This window comes from Cervus elaphus, chromosome 28 (assembly GCF_910594005.1).
Source record: "Cervus elaphus chromosome 28, mCerEla1.1, whole genome shotgun sequence".
In the NCBI taxonomy this organism is placed as follows: domain Eukaryota; kingdom Metazoa; phylum Chordata; class Mammalia; order Artiodactyla; family Cervidae; genus Cervus; species Cervus elaphus.
Window position 1 is genome coordinate 29,281,360 of NC_057842.1, and position 12,950 is coordinate 29,294,309.

A 12,950-nucleotide genomic window follows, 5' to 3' on the forward strand; every position below is an offset into this window, starting at 1 on the left:
AGAAAAAGAAAAGTTTGTTTACATTTCTTATGTTTCTTTCCCCCGAGAAACTGTTATTAAATCAGTGATATGGGTAATAGATTCCACTTAACAAATTACATCTACTTACTTCTCTGTTTCCTTTAATTAGCTGCTTTTCCATTTATTTTTTGATGGTATTTTGTTGTGTGACTTCCCTGGTATCTCAGCCATTAAGGAATCTGCCTACAATGTGGGAGACCTGAGTTTGATTCCTGGGTTGGGACTATCTATCCCCTGGAGGAGGGCATGGCAACCCACTTTGATATTCTTGCCTGGAGAATCCCATGGACAGGGGAGCCTTGTGGGCTACCGTCCATGGGGTCACAAAGAGTCGAACATGACTGAATGACTAAGCACATTTTGTTGTGTTATTTGATTTTTATAAAGCTTTCTCAGATTTTTAGTAGACAGAGAACAAGTCTGTCTACTAAAGTCATAATAAGTACATATATAAGTACATAAATAAGTACATATATAAATAATCTGAGTATATTTCAACTTATCTATAAAATCCATATGGATAGGTGTTTGAGCTTAATCAGCTCAAACAAAGGAAGTCATAGTGAATTGGCCTTCAGAAACCTTGTTGCCCAGATTAAAAAAAAAAAAAAGTATATGGTCTGGTTGATACATGTATATGTCCTTAGTTTAATCAACCAGGGTTTTAATTTCTGTGCCAAAAATTCTAGATTACAGTACTCTATGAGTAAATAAAATAATTTACAATAAGCTTAGTTTTGAAAGCTTTATAAGACTTACTTTTCACAGTTTCAAATTTCTAAAACATTATTTAAAAAGCATTCTAATTTCAGTATTTATAGATCAGAAAAGAGATGTTTTCTAGAAGAGCCTGAACTAGTGTATTACTTTACCTTGGAATCCAAGGAAATCACCCTAATATCACATTGTCTGAGGTTGGGAAATGAACTTCTGTGTTAGGACACCAACATTTTTTAAGGTGCATTTTTTCCTCTAGATTTAGTTTCTGTCAGGTATCTAATGTTTCACTTAACTCTCAGTGCGTGTCAGCCAGCTTCTAGGTAAACGTCACTGAACTGACTTGTAATGGTTTTAGGAGGCACTATCATTTACCTAAATTATTAGTTCATCTTTGAAGAAGTCAGATAAAAAGAAGAACATCATGCTAACCGTTTGCAAACTGAGGCCGTAGTTAATTATCTGACATTTACAAGAGGCTGAACTATGTATTGAATATAAAGTCCTCCACCTTGTGACTATAATTTCTAACCTGTGATGAACCTCTTGCTTTTGGAAGAGAGTTACTGATGTAACTCAACACCTTGGGTTTTTATTAACGAGATGCCGAGTGAACAAAAGTAATACTAATCAATTCAGAGGGAAGTATATTTTTAAGTGTTCTTTCCCACATCTTGGTGAGATCCTTTTAAAATACTTAATGCATGGGTTATTTTCCCTTGTGACTTCCATGATTTTGCCTGATTTTTCATCTAGTTCCCATAATGTTCATCTGTAGAACAATGATTAGAGTCACTCACATAAAAGAGTGAAAATAGGTTATTCTGAATATTAGTAATGAGATGTGTTGGAAGCCATCAAAATGTGAAATTAAAAATATATCAGTGAGTCATCTTTATAAACTCACATTGCTTTTAGTATTTGCTGCAAGCAAAGAATCCTGCTAGATTCTAAATCTTAAGTAGCAAGGGGCAAGAAAAAGAAAAGAAAACTTAAAATTTCCCTCTATTTGTTTTTAGATCTAATACCAATAAAACTGTACTCTATTGGTATTGTTTATCTTCATTTTATTTTTTGCAGTATTTTTGACTATGAGACTAAGATTTTGCACATTACATTGAATTCTTTCTTTTTATAGCAATGCGAAGTTCAAGATAAAAATACTATGCTTTGGGCTGAGAACTGTTTCAATTTTTAAAAATATGATCATCTTGTCTTCACTTATGAGATTTTATCCACCACTGGAATTGACCCTTTGCGGAATGAACCCTACATGCTGTCACCAGTCACAGCTAGAGGCAACGAACTACAGTCAGAAGGGCACAGAAGGATGGTATTGACTCAGCAATATAGAAAGCAGCTCCTCAAGAGGAAATATTCCACAACCTATAAACTATGAAGAATACAAACAGTGAATAATTACATATTCACTCAGGCCTGAAAAATCAGTAAATATTTCTTTTCCCCTGTCTGCAAGAGTAGGTACATGTTGTAAATGTTAATTTTCAAATATTAGAAGGACAAGATCATAGTTACAAATAGCAGGGAGGATAAAGATACCAGGATACAATGCCAAACATTCCAGGTTCTGGGGGATCATATTAATCAGTTCAGTTCAGTTCAGTCGCTCAGTCGTGTCCGACTCTTTGCATCCCCATGAATCACAGCACGCCAGGCCTCCCTGTCCATCACCAACTCCCGGAGCTTGCTCAAACTCATGTCCATCGAGTCGGTGATGCCATCCAGCCATCTCATCCTCTGTCATCCTGTTCTCCTCCTGCCCCAATCCCTCCCAGCATCAGGGTCTTTTCCAATGAGTCAGCTCTTCACATGAGGTGGCCAAAGTATTGGAGTTCCAGCTTTAGCATCAGTCCTTCCAATGAACACCCAGGACTGATCTTCTTTAGGATGGACTGGGTGGATCTCCTTGCAGTCCAAGGGACTCTCAAGGGTCTTCTCCAACACCACAGTTCAAAAGCATCAATTCTTTGGTGCTCAGCTTTCACAGTCCATCCATACATAAAAGACAACATTTATTGAGGGCTTAAGATATGTCAGGCACTGTTCTAAATATTTGCTTAGTTTTGTTAAGTCATATAGTCCTCCCTCAAACCTTATGAGGAAGATACTATAATTATTATCTTGTGGAAGATCTTATTGCCCAGATATGACTGCAGTGACCTCTCTCAGCCCACTTGCTCTTCTACAAGGTGATCTGTCACTCTCTCCATCAGGATGGGGCTTCCCAGGTGGCTAGTGGTAAAGAACTTGCCTGCCAGTGCTGGAGATGTAAGAGACTGTGGATTTAGTCCTTGGGTCAGGAAGATCCCCCAGAGGAGGGCATGGCAACCCACTCCAGTATTCTTGCCTGGAGAATCCATGGACAGAGGAGCCTGGTAGGTTGTAGTCTATAAGGTCACAAAGAGTTAGCCATGACTGAAGCAACGTAGCATGCACACCATCAGGATAGGGAGTCTACTTCACTTCATGAAGCTGAGACTTCTAAGTCTAGTTCCTAAAAGCCTCTCAGCTTTCTCTTGGGTCTCACAGGAGGCAGCCTCCTGGAAGACTCTTGCCCTCCACAGTAAGCTGCCATGCTAGAAGTCCAGGTACGTGGAGAGGTACATGGTCCAGGGTACATGAGTAGGCATTCTGGCTCACCCCAGAGTGAGCGAGCCCCCAGGGGCAGCTGGCATCAACTGCAGCCTATGAGAATGAGCCATCCTGGATGCCCAGTTCAGACGACTCCAGCCGCAGCCCTTGCCATCATCTGACGGAGCTCCCCAAACCAGGCCCATGTGGCTGAGCTTGGGCAACCCACAGGACTCCGAGAGACAGAAAATTGTTTCTGTAAACCCCTAACCTTGAGGGTCCACATATAATAACAATCAACTAGATTGTACTCCCATTGTACAGACAGGGAAGCTGAAGCACCAAAAAAGGTTAAAAAAGTTACCCAATGTCCCATAGCTAAAAAGTGGAGTTGCTAGGACTGAAACATAGGTAACAACACGTAATCCTTATCCTATACTGCCCCTACACTATTCTAGAAAATACTATGTGTTTTCCCTGGCCGTGACAGAGCTACGGGCTGCATGGATGACTCTGATGACCTTTTGTGGCAATTCTTCTGTTCCAAAATAATGTGCCTTCCTCTTTTCAATGACTTTTTTTTCCCTGCTGAAACATCGGAGTTGGACAGGGAAATTAAAATGGCAAATTTGATACAGCTTTGAAAAATACAGTACATAAATTACTATCACATTAAGATGATTACAGCATAGAAATGACAGTCAAAAGTAATGAGAAAAGAACCTCTTTTCTAGAGAGCAAAGCAATTATCCTCATGACTGTAAGTTGGTTGTAAATCTAAGATACACTGCCTGCCTGTTTCTTAACACAGCTCTGGTGTTTCTATGTCATTGTTATGTTACTTAATGATACCAATTATTTAAAAATTAAGCACAGGGTCCTTCATGACATGGTATTCATTAGATCCAAGTGGAGGTGATTTCAGCTTTTCTTCAGGGTAGCGCCGTCGTTCACGCCTCCTTCCCATGCCTTTCCTATTTTCCCCGAAGCTGTACTTTTTTTTATACTAACACTTAGTGGAAATTTCTGGCATAAAAAATTAAAAAGGTCAATTTTATGATGAAGCACAGTCACTTAGATATTCTAAATGGCACCCTAGACTCAAGAAGCTAATTGCTTTTTCACAGCACAACTCTCTCAAGTGCCCACACTGCAGACTGGCCTAGACAGACACCAGGAAGTAACTCGCTTCTGTTTCAAGGTCCACTGGGATGAGCGAGATGAGTGAAGCCATTAAAAAAAAATAGAAATCACCTGGAACCTGTGAAAATTATAATCGAGTAAAACTTACAGTTATGACAGTCTTAATCCATCTGTCACTGTGTATTTGCCTCATGTTTCATCACCTGTTTGGCCACAGGTGTATTTTAATCAAATCAGAGATGGCACAACCCCGCCAAACCAAGACTTCTGAGTGTAGGACACACAGATGTCATTTCTGGCCCGTTTAAATGGTCCAGTTGCAGAGCTGGGTTACAAGTCCATGCACTGTCAGGGTGTAAGATACAAGAATTCAAAAGGGCAGGACAAACTGAGGGCCTGAGTTCTTCCCCAAGGAAGTATTTTTTGAAATAATCTCATTCTGATTTCTGTTAGTACAAATAGAAATAGTACTATCTGCGTGGCTGTTCAGTCACTTGAGCTATCTCTGACTCTTTGCGACCCCATGAACTGTAGCATGCCAGACTTCCCTGTCCTTTACTCTCTCCTGGAATTTGCTCAAATTCATGTCCACTGAGTTGGTGATGCTATCTAACCGTCTCATCCTCTGCCACCCCTTTCTTCTTTTGCTTTCAGTCTTTTACATGCTATCTCTATACTTTATAAGAATAATAAAATTTAGCAGTTTGGGATAGAATCAATACAGGTAGGAAAAGTTAGCTTAAGTGCTGTAAATAACAAATGTCTCTTAACCTACGTTTATTTTGTGGGTCTGACATCCCACATTGGCTTCTGCCAATGGTGTGGGTTCATAAAAGCATTGTTTATGCAGAGTAAGTATTAAAGTGTCATAATGTTTACCATTTAGGAGAGCTCTAGTGTAATAGAGATACATAAGTGTACTTACAACTGCAATATAAAAAATAATAAATATTTCATACGATGGAACAAATTATGAGATAAAAACTCAGGATCTATGTTAGGTATTAGATGGCTAATGAGCCATTAGATTAAAAATCTATTCAGTAACCAAGGAGTAAGCCAAAGACATTATCTAATTAATTTAATGATATTTATCAATTCAAGGCATTTTTCCTTATTTTTCTTCTGATTCCCACACATTCTGCCACAATTTTTTTTTTAATCATTTATTGCCTTTGAACAGTTACCTTTGTGTGCATTCTGAAATCTAGTTGATTTGCTTTGGTCATTATAAGGCCTGGGGATTCCTCAGAAGCTCAAGTTACATGTTCTGACTATTAGACTTTTAGTGACTTTGAAAGTGAAAAGTGAAGTTGCTCAGTCATGTCTGACTCTTTGCAACCCCGTGGACTGTAGCCCACCAGGCTCCTCTGTCCATGGGATTCTCCAGGCAAGAATACTGGAGTGGGTTACCATTTCCTTCTCCAGGGGATCTTCCCAACCCAGGGATCGAACCTGGGTCTCCTGCATTGGAGACAGACGCTTTAACCTCTGAGCCACCAGGGAAGCCCTTAGTGACTTGACTTTAAATTTTAAAATGCTTTTCAAGACTTAATGAAAGCTCTGGGAGAGAACTGATTAATATTATGATTTCTGGTTTATAATGGTGACAGAGGTGATGTGAAAATAACTCACTGAAGGTTGTGCAGTGAGTCAGTAGAAGAGATCCCTTTTCTTTTTTTTTAAAGCCTTGTTTGCTTACTGAGACACTTAAGTAAGTCCCAAGTGAACTTATTTGGAACTCATATTCATAAAAGTGACAATGAAAAAACAGTGGCCTAAATAAGTCCTGCTTCTCTCTGCTGTTGAACAAGTTACCTGTGTTGTTTTATTTCAGTCGTCTTGATTGGTACAGCTATTGCTCGTTTTCTTCCTGAATAGAATAGACTTTTTTACACACACACACACACACACACACACTTCCCTGGTTGCTCAGACCATAAAGAATCTTCCTTCAATGCAGGGGGCCTGGGTTTGATCCCTGGGTTAGAGGATCCCCTGGAGAAGGCAACAGCAGCCCACACCAGTATTCTTGCCTGGAGAATTCCACGGAGAGTGGATCCTGGTGGGCTGCAGTCCATGGGGTCGCAAAGAGCTGGACATGACTCAGTGACTAGCATGTCCAGATATATATGTATAACTGAGCCCATGAGATAACATGCGAGTTTCTTTGATTCTCTAGAAGGGACCTAAGCGTGGCTGCAGTTTCAGCAGTTTAATGTGGTAAGGTGGCAGAGAGAGTTAAATGTTTGCCTCTGTTGCCAGGGATTTATTTGGTTTCCCATGATGAGCTTGGATCAGACAGTAAAGGATCTGCCTGCAATGCGGGAGACCTGGGTTTGATCCCTGAGTCAGGAAGATCCCCTGGAGAAGGAAATGGCAACCCACTCCAGTATTCCTGCCTGGATAATTCCATGGACAGAGGAGCCTAGCAGGCTACAGTCCATGGGGTCGCAAAGAGTCGGACATGATTGAGTGACTAACACACACAGACACACACACACACACTCACAGACACACACACACACACACACACCATGATGACGGCCTAAGAAAGGCCTAGTATTAGGCAGGAATGAAGAACCCCCATTATATTTTCCAGAAGACAGAACATCTGGGGGCATATTTTCAATCCCACAGGGTACTGGAGATAGCTCATGGCTTCAACACAGCGTAGGGAGAAAACTTGTTCCAATACAGTATAGGGAGAAAACTGAAGAAAATCAGTTTGTCTTTGGCTCCCTTTCCTATATGAGCCCATGTGCTCTTTGAGCCCTCCTACTTTATCAACATTTGCCCTCCATTTTTATTTTCTTTTAATATGACTCTACAATGGGATATTTTGTATGCATCATTGTCTTCTGGAAATAAATTCTCCCTTAAGTCACCAGGCAGATTGCTCAGTATCCTCCAGGACTTTAGGTTTAGGATGGACATGGTCTAGAATTTGGTCATCAAGATGGGACTACTGTACTTCATAAATGCGCAGAACAACATTTAACCCTCCTGAACCTTTCACAGATGACACCAATAGGTGGGACTGCATTAAAAATATTTATAGGTGAGTGATGGAATATTTATATTTATCTGAGATTTATCCCATTGTGCAAATAAGACTAGATTTGTTCCAGAAAACCCTGCAGGGAGTTTAGGAAGCTGGGATTCTGGGCTGACAGCGTATGTATGTATCTCAATCTTCTGCGGGATAAATTATTTTGAGAAGCAAGAGTAAAGAGGGCAGTTTATTAAATTTTGACAGACCACAAGTTATTGACCATACTAACAATCTTTTTTTCCTGGGAAGGCTATAGTAGCAGTAAATCTTATTAATCTGGTCAAAGTCAAATCAAGACATTAAGAGAAACAGAGAACAGTCCTTCTGTGCATCACTGAAAGAACGCCATCCAAAATTGGAGGTGGGTAGAGAGGTTCAAAGGCATGTACTGTATATTACAAAGTACTACTGGAGTAATAAAAAAGTAAACAAACCCAACTCAGAAGGAAAAAAAAAGATGAAACTTCTATTCACCTATTCATATATTTCAAGTGAAACAAAATTCAAATGTTTTTCTTAAAACTACTAGCACTGTTAGCTGACTGTGCAAATATAGCCTTCACTTCTGTCAATAAATATTCATGTTAATTTTCTGGGTAAAAAAATCAATTTCATGCTAGCAGGAATACAGTGGAAAGTGGTTAGATTAAACTTTGGCTCCCGGCTACACATTTCCAGCACCAAAAATAACCATATGGCGTTGAGTGTGTGCAGGTCACTCTGGAGATTTACTGTAATTATGTCATGATGTGCTTATTGTTATGGATTCAACAGCCTTTCTTGCCTCTCTACCTGCTTTGTTCAAGAGCAGCTGCTGGCTTCAGGCTGTTGTCTGTTCCAGCACAGAGGCTGAATGAAGAAATGCTTTCTAGGGAAGTCATGTTCCAAAGTAAGAACAGCAACAATAAACGGATTCAATGGGGGCACATAAAGTTCATTGGGCAAAAGTCTAGTCATCAGCCAGTGCTAATTTAACGCTGCCAGTTCCAATTGGTAAATAACCCTGCCTGTGCAATTTATTCAGAGTTGAAAGGGATGCGAGATGTATTTAATGGACAGAAGAATAGAGTACTGCTTTGCAGAATGCCTGATTGTGATGGTTTCATTAAAATGATTGCATGAGTGAGCTTCAACTACTATTCCTACTCACCATGTGTGCCAGGACAGAATCCTGGATGCCAGGGTACAGAACATTTCATAATTTTTTTGCTGCAGATAATGCTCAATAAAGATATATATATATATATATATATATAATCACACACATTCTTTAACTACATATCATATATTAAGTGTTCATATATGCAAATAGAAGTGCTTTTAAGCAAATGCATAAAACACTTGATAGAATGATGTGTGTGAGATGCAAATCTCTGTTTTGGATTACTGACTTTATGGCTATAGTATATGCCCCCCACTTTGTTTCTTTAATGTGTTTTAAAAATGGCTTTTAAAATGTGCCTTTATTCATACAGTTTACAAGGAAGTGAGTAGGACTGAAACCGATGCAACCTGGGGACATTATTTCTCTCAACAGGCTCGCCCCACAGGGCCTGAGACAGGAAGTGCACAAATAATGGGTGTTACAAGGAGTGATGTACCCCTGTGTCCATGTTTAGTGTCTCTGGATCCCTCCGGCTTCTCCTGGCACCTCCCCCTCAGAGCACTTCCTATGCTCCAGTCACACAAATGCTGGCCTTTCTCTTCCCCCTCTACTTGCTGCTCCTGACTAACCCTTCTCATCTTCAAGACTGAGTCAGGGGGGCCTTCCCCCTGCTTTCCTAATGTCAAGTGGGCTAACTCTTCCTTATCTGGGTTCCTCTATTTTTTGGGCTTTTCTCTATACCTCTGTTTATCACATCATCTTGTGATATATTTACCTTCAACCTGGAATATACTGCTGAGGGCAGTATATTGTATATTTCTATACAAAATGAGGCTGCCCTGACCTCAAAGATTTACAAATGGATGCTTCTCTATGAATGTGACTTGAGAGAGATGTATGGTGTAAAGTATAGGCTAGATGGCGATTTGCCTTGTGAAATGGACCTGCATGGTGAAATGGACCCCTCATTGTAATGAGTTCAAATTACACTAATGTCTCCAACTTATAGGATGGCTACTTAAAACCATAAAATAATAATGGTTCCCATATCAAAGGCATGGTTTATCTTGGCTTATCACTGGAGTTTGTGCCACATGACTACTTTTTCATAATTAGTGATTAGAATATATGAAGTCCCCAGGGCCTTCACCATAATCATTAAAACTCTTAGTTTCTATGAGAAAAATATCCACCTTAAAAAAATTACTTTATTTCATTCCCACTTAGTTCACTTATGTAAAGTTTACATAAGTAAACTTTATGTTTACTTTATGTTTTTTTTTTAGATTATAATATGGGAGTGGGTCAATAGCACCTTTATGAGAATATGTATACTTTAACTCAGTGACTGTTATGTCATCTACAAATTTGAAGTCCTTTACATAAAAATCTAAGAAAAATAGAAGATATATTTTTGCATATTCCTTCTACTCTACTTTTATGCCTCATGAAAAGTAAAGCTAGCATGGAATATTCTCTGATGGATTAGTAAATTGTAGTTTACTAGTTGTAATAGAAGTTAAGCCAGTATTTCAAAGAAAGCCAAATGTATTAGTAGATGTATTTCATTTTATATCAGAGGTGGTTTTAGATCTCTTTAGTAATAGATAGTTAAATACTCAGCTTTGTCCAAATAATGCTTTCCAAATTTTTATCCTGGACATTTAAATTCCAAAATATAACTAACTGCATTTTGATCATCTGATGACTCTTGCACAAGCATAGTACACCAGACATAGAAAACAGATTATAAAAGAGTGAGCTGAGTCCTTTAAGATTTATATTCAAAAGGGAAAACCATAAATCACACTTGAATTTTAACCATGTGCTTTTTTCCACTCTGTGTTTCCTGACTGTTCTTGTTCCATGTTACAAGAGGAGATGAATATCTCAGAGTTAAGAAATCAGATGGGTCAAATTTTTTGATGGATAATGCTGAGTGTGTAATTTTTCCCATTCCTTGAGTGATCAGGGTGGACGTTCTGAAGGGGTAGACATGAAAAGGAAGCTTGCGTAATACAGAAGGACAAAAAAGATTTGTAAAGTTTAGGGAGCTGATGTAGGAACCAGTGTCTACACAACCTGAAAATAAGGGACAAAGATGGAAACAGTGTAAGAGGCCATGGCCCTGAGTTTGCCTGAACTTCCAGGGTAGACATTCATCTGAAAGGCCAAAAAGATGAGTTGTGAAAAATTTGAATTCTGTCCCGGACTGGCAGGGAGCAAACACAGAATCTGGGGACTGGCAGGCAATAAATCTGGTTTTGGCTGTAGTATTTTCTACTGATTGGAAAGGAGATAGATTGAGAGCAGTGAGGTTAAATAGAAATTAAGTTGAAGTAGTTCAGGAGTGTAATGATGAGAGTGAAGATCACCATCTGATCAGTGGGGATGGGAGGGGATATTTCTACCTATTGGTAAAAGTGATTTGGGATTTGGGGACAATCTGAAGTACAAAAATATGGAAGTAAAGACAAGCATAATTCCACATTTAGAATAAAAGTAACATTTCCTATAGTGCAATTTGGAAAGGGAGGAGGTTTAAAGGGAAATATAAAAAGTTACAAGTTAATCTGCAGCCTTTTATGCATTCTTTTCCTTTGTAAGAAATTGAGACAGGAGGATAAGGTACATAGATAGGGCATCTTGAATATTTGATTCTGAAATGACAGGCAAAAGGAAGTTATGTGATAATAAGTACACAGTTCTTAGGAGGAAAAGTGTGACTACAATGTATAGAATAACAGAACAGAAGAGGGAGGTGGTGGAGTCAGTAACTTTGAAAAGAAAGCTGTTAAAACCACCCAAGTGAGATGAGATGAGACAGCAAGCATGGCAACAGGGAGGAAGGCACAGCCTGAGATGAGGTAGGAGGAGCCCAGCTGGAGCAAAAAGGGACAGGGAGGAATTCTCTTAAGTTTAAGAGGGCCTGAGGAATCAAAAACAGGTGTGGCTCAAAAAGACACATTCAAATGTAAAGACATATAAATGTAAAGGATATAAATATAAAATCTGTTGAGGTAAAGTACTGGAGGTGATAAAAGAATGACACTTGGCTATATTATTTTTATTAACATTTAGAAAATAGCAGGAAAAAAACACCCAGAAAATCCACGACATCATTAAAGCAAAAAACTGAAGCCCTCGGTCCTATGTTCACACAGAACTGAATTCTGCCAGCGGCCTCACTCAGCTTGTAAGTGAATCCTTCCCCAGACCATCTTCAGATGAGACCACAGCCCTGGCCAAAACCTTGTTTGTCACCTTGTGAGAGAGTGAAGTGGAGGACCCAGCCAAACTGTATCAGAATTCTTCCCCACAGATACTGTTAGATTATAAATGCATATTGTTTTAAGCTGCTAAATTTGTGGGAAGGTGACAGCAGCAATAGATGGTTATTATAGACACCAGGGTCTAATGAAGAAGTTTCTGGCCTGATGAGAACACAATTGTATATTGGTAGTCAGGGTACTTAACCTTTTCAGGTCATGGCTTGTCTCATTCATGCAGTGAGGGAGTTGGCCTAGACTATCTGTCATGTCCTTTCCAGCCTGAATTTGATCTAAATGAAGAATTTTCACATCTTCATGTAAACCTGAAAGACAAACCATGACTCGGGAATGTAAAGTACCTTGACTGTCAAAATACAATTCTCTTCTCACCAGGTTAGAAACTTCATTATAGCTTGGTGTCTGTAATAATCATCTATTCTTGCTTTGTTACTTTCCTGGAAATTTAGCAGCGTTTAAAACACAACCTGAATTTGGGGGCGGGGGGGGGGTGGTGAGATGACTTGAGAGAGTAGCATTGACATATATACAGTACCATATACTGTAAAATAGATAGCTATTGGGAACCTGCTATAAAGCCCGGACAGCTCAGCTCAGTGATTTGTGATGACCTAAAGAGGTGGGCTGAGTGGCGGATGGGAGAGAGGTCTAAGAAGGAAGAGGGTATTTGTACACTTACTGGTTAAAAAAAGAGAATTTTCAGAGGAAGGAACTTTTATAATAATAATCCATATAAGAATTTTTAAAAATTGTGTATTTCTGTCTTTTACTAGGCACAATGATAATCACTTTCCATGAATTTTTCACTTGGATTTCCCTTAATTCTTTATTATTACCTCCATTCTAAAAAATGAGAATGCTAATGTTAGAGGATATTCACATTTAACAAATACACAGAGCTAGTGTATGTCAGAACTATGCTTTGTATCCAGATTTGTCTGATTACAAAGTCCATGCTATTAACTGATAGTCTCTATGATTCCGTGGTGGCTCAGATGGTAAAGCTTCTGCCTCCAATGCGCGAGAC

General features: G+C 39.2%; 1 protein-coding gene and 1 non-coding gene across 5 annotated transcripts in view; both read right to left on the reverse strand.

The window, feature by feature from the left end:
• The window catches only part of NKAIN2 (sodium/potassium transporting ATPase interacting 2), a 1,116,125-nt gene that overhangs the window by 123,032 nt on the left and 980,143 nt on the right, over positions 1–12,950 (reverse strand). The gene's annotated exons all lie outside the window — the stretch shown is intronic.
• On the reverse strand, positions 5,908–5,979 carry TRNAW-CCA. The gene has a single exon. It is a non-coding gene; the product is annotated as a tRNA-Trp (tRNA).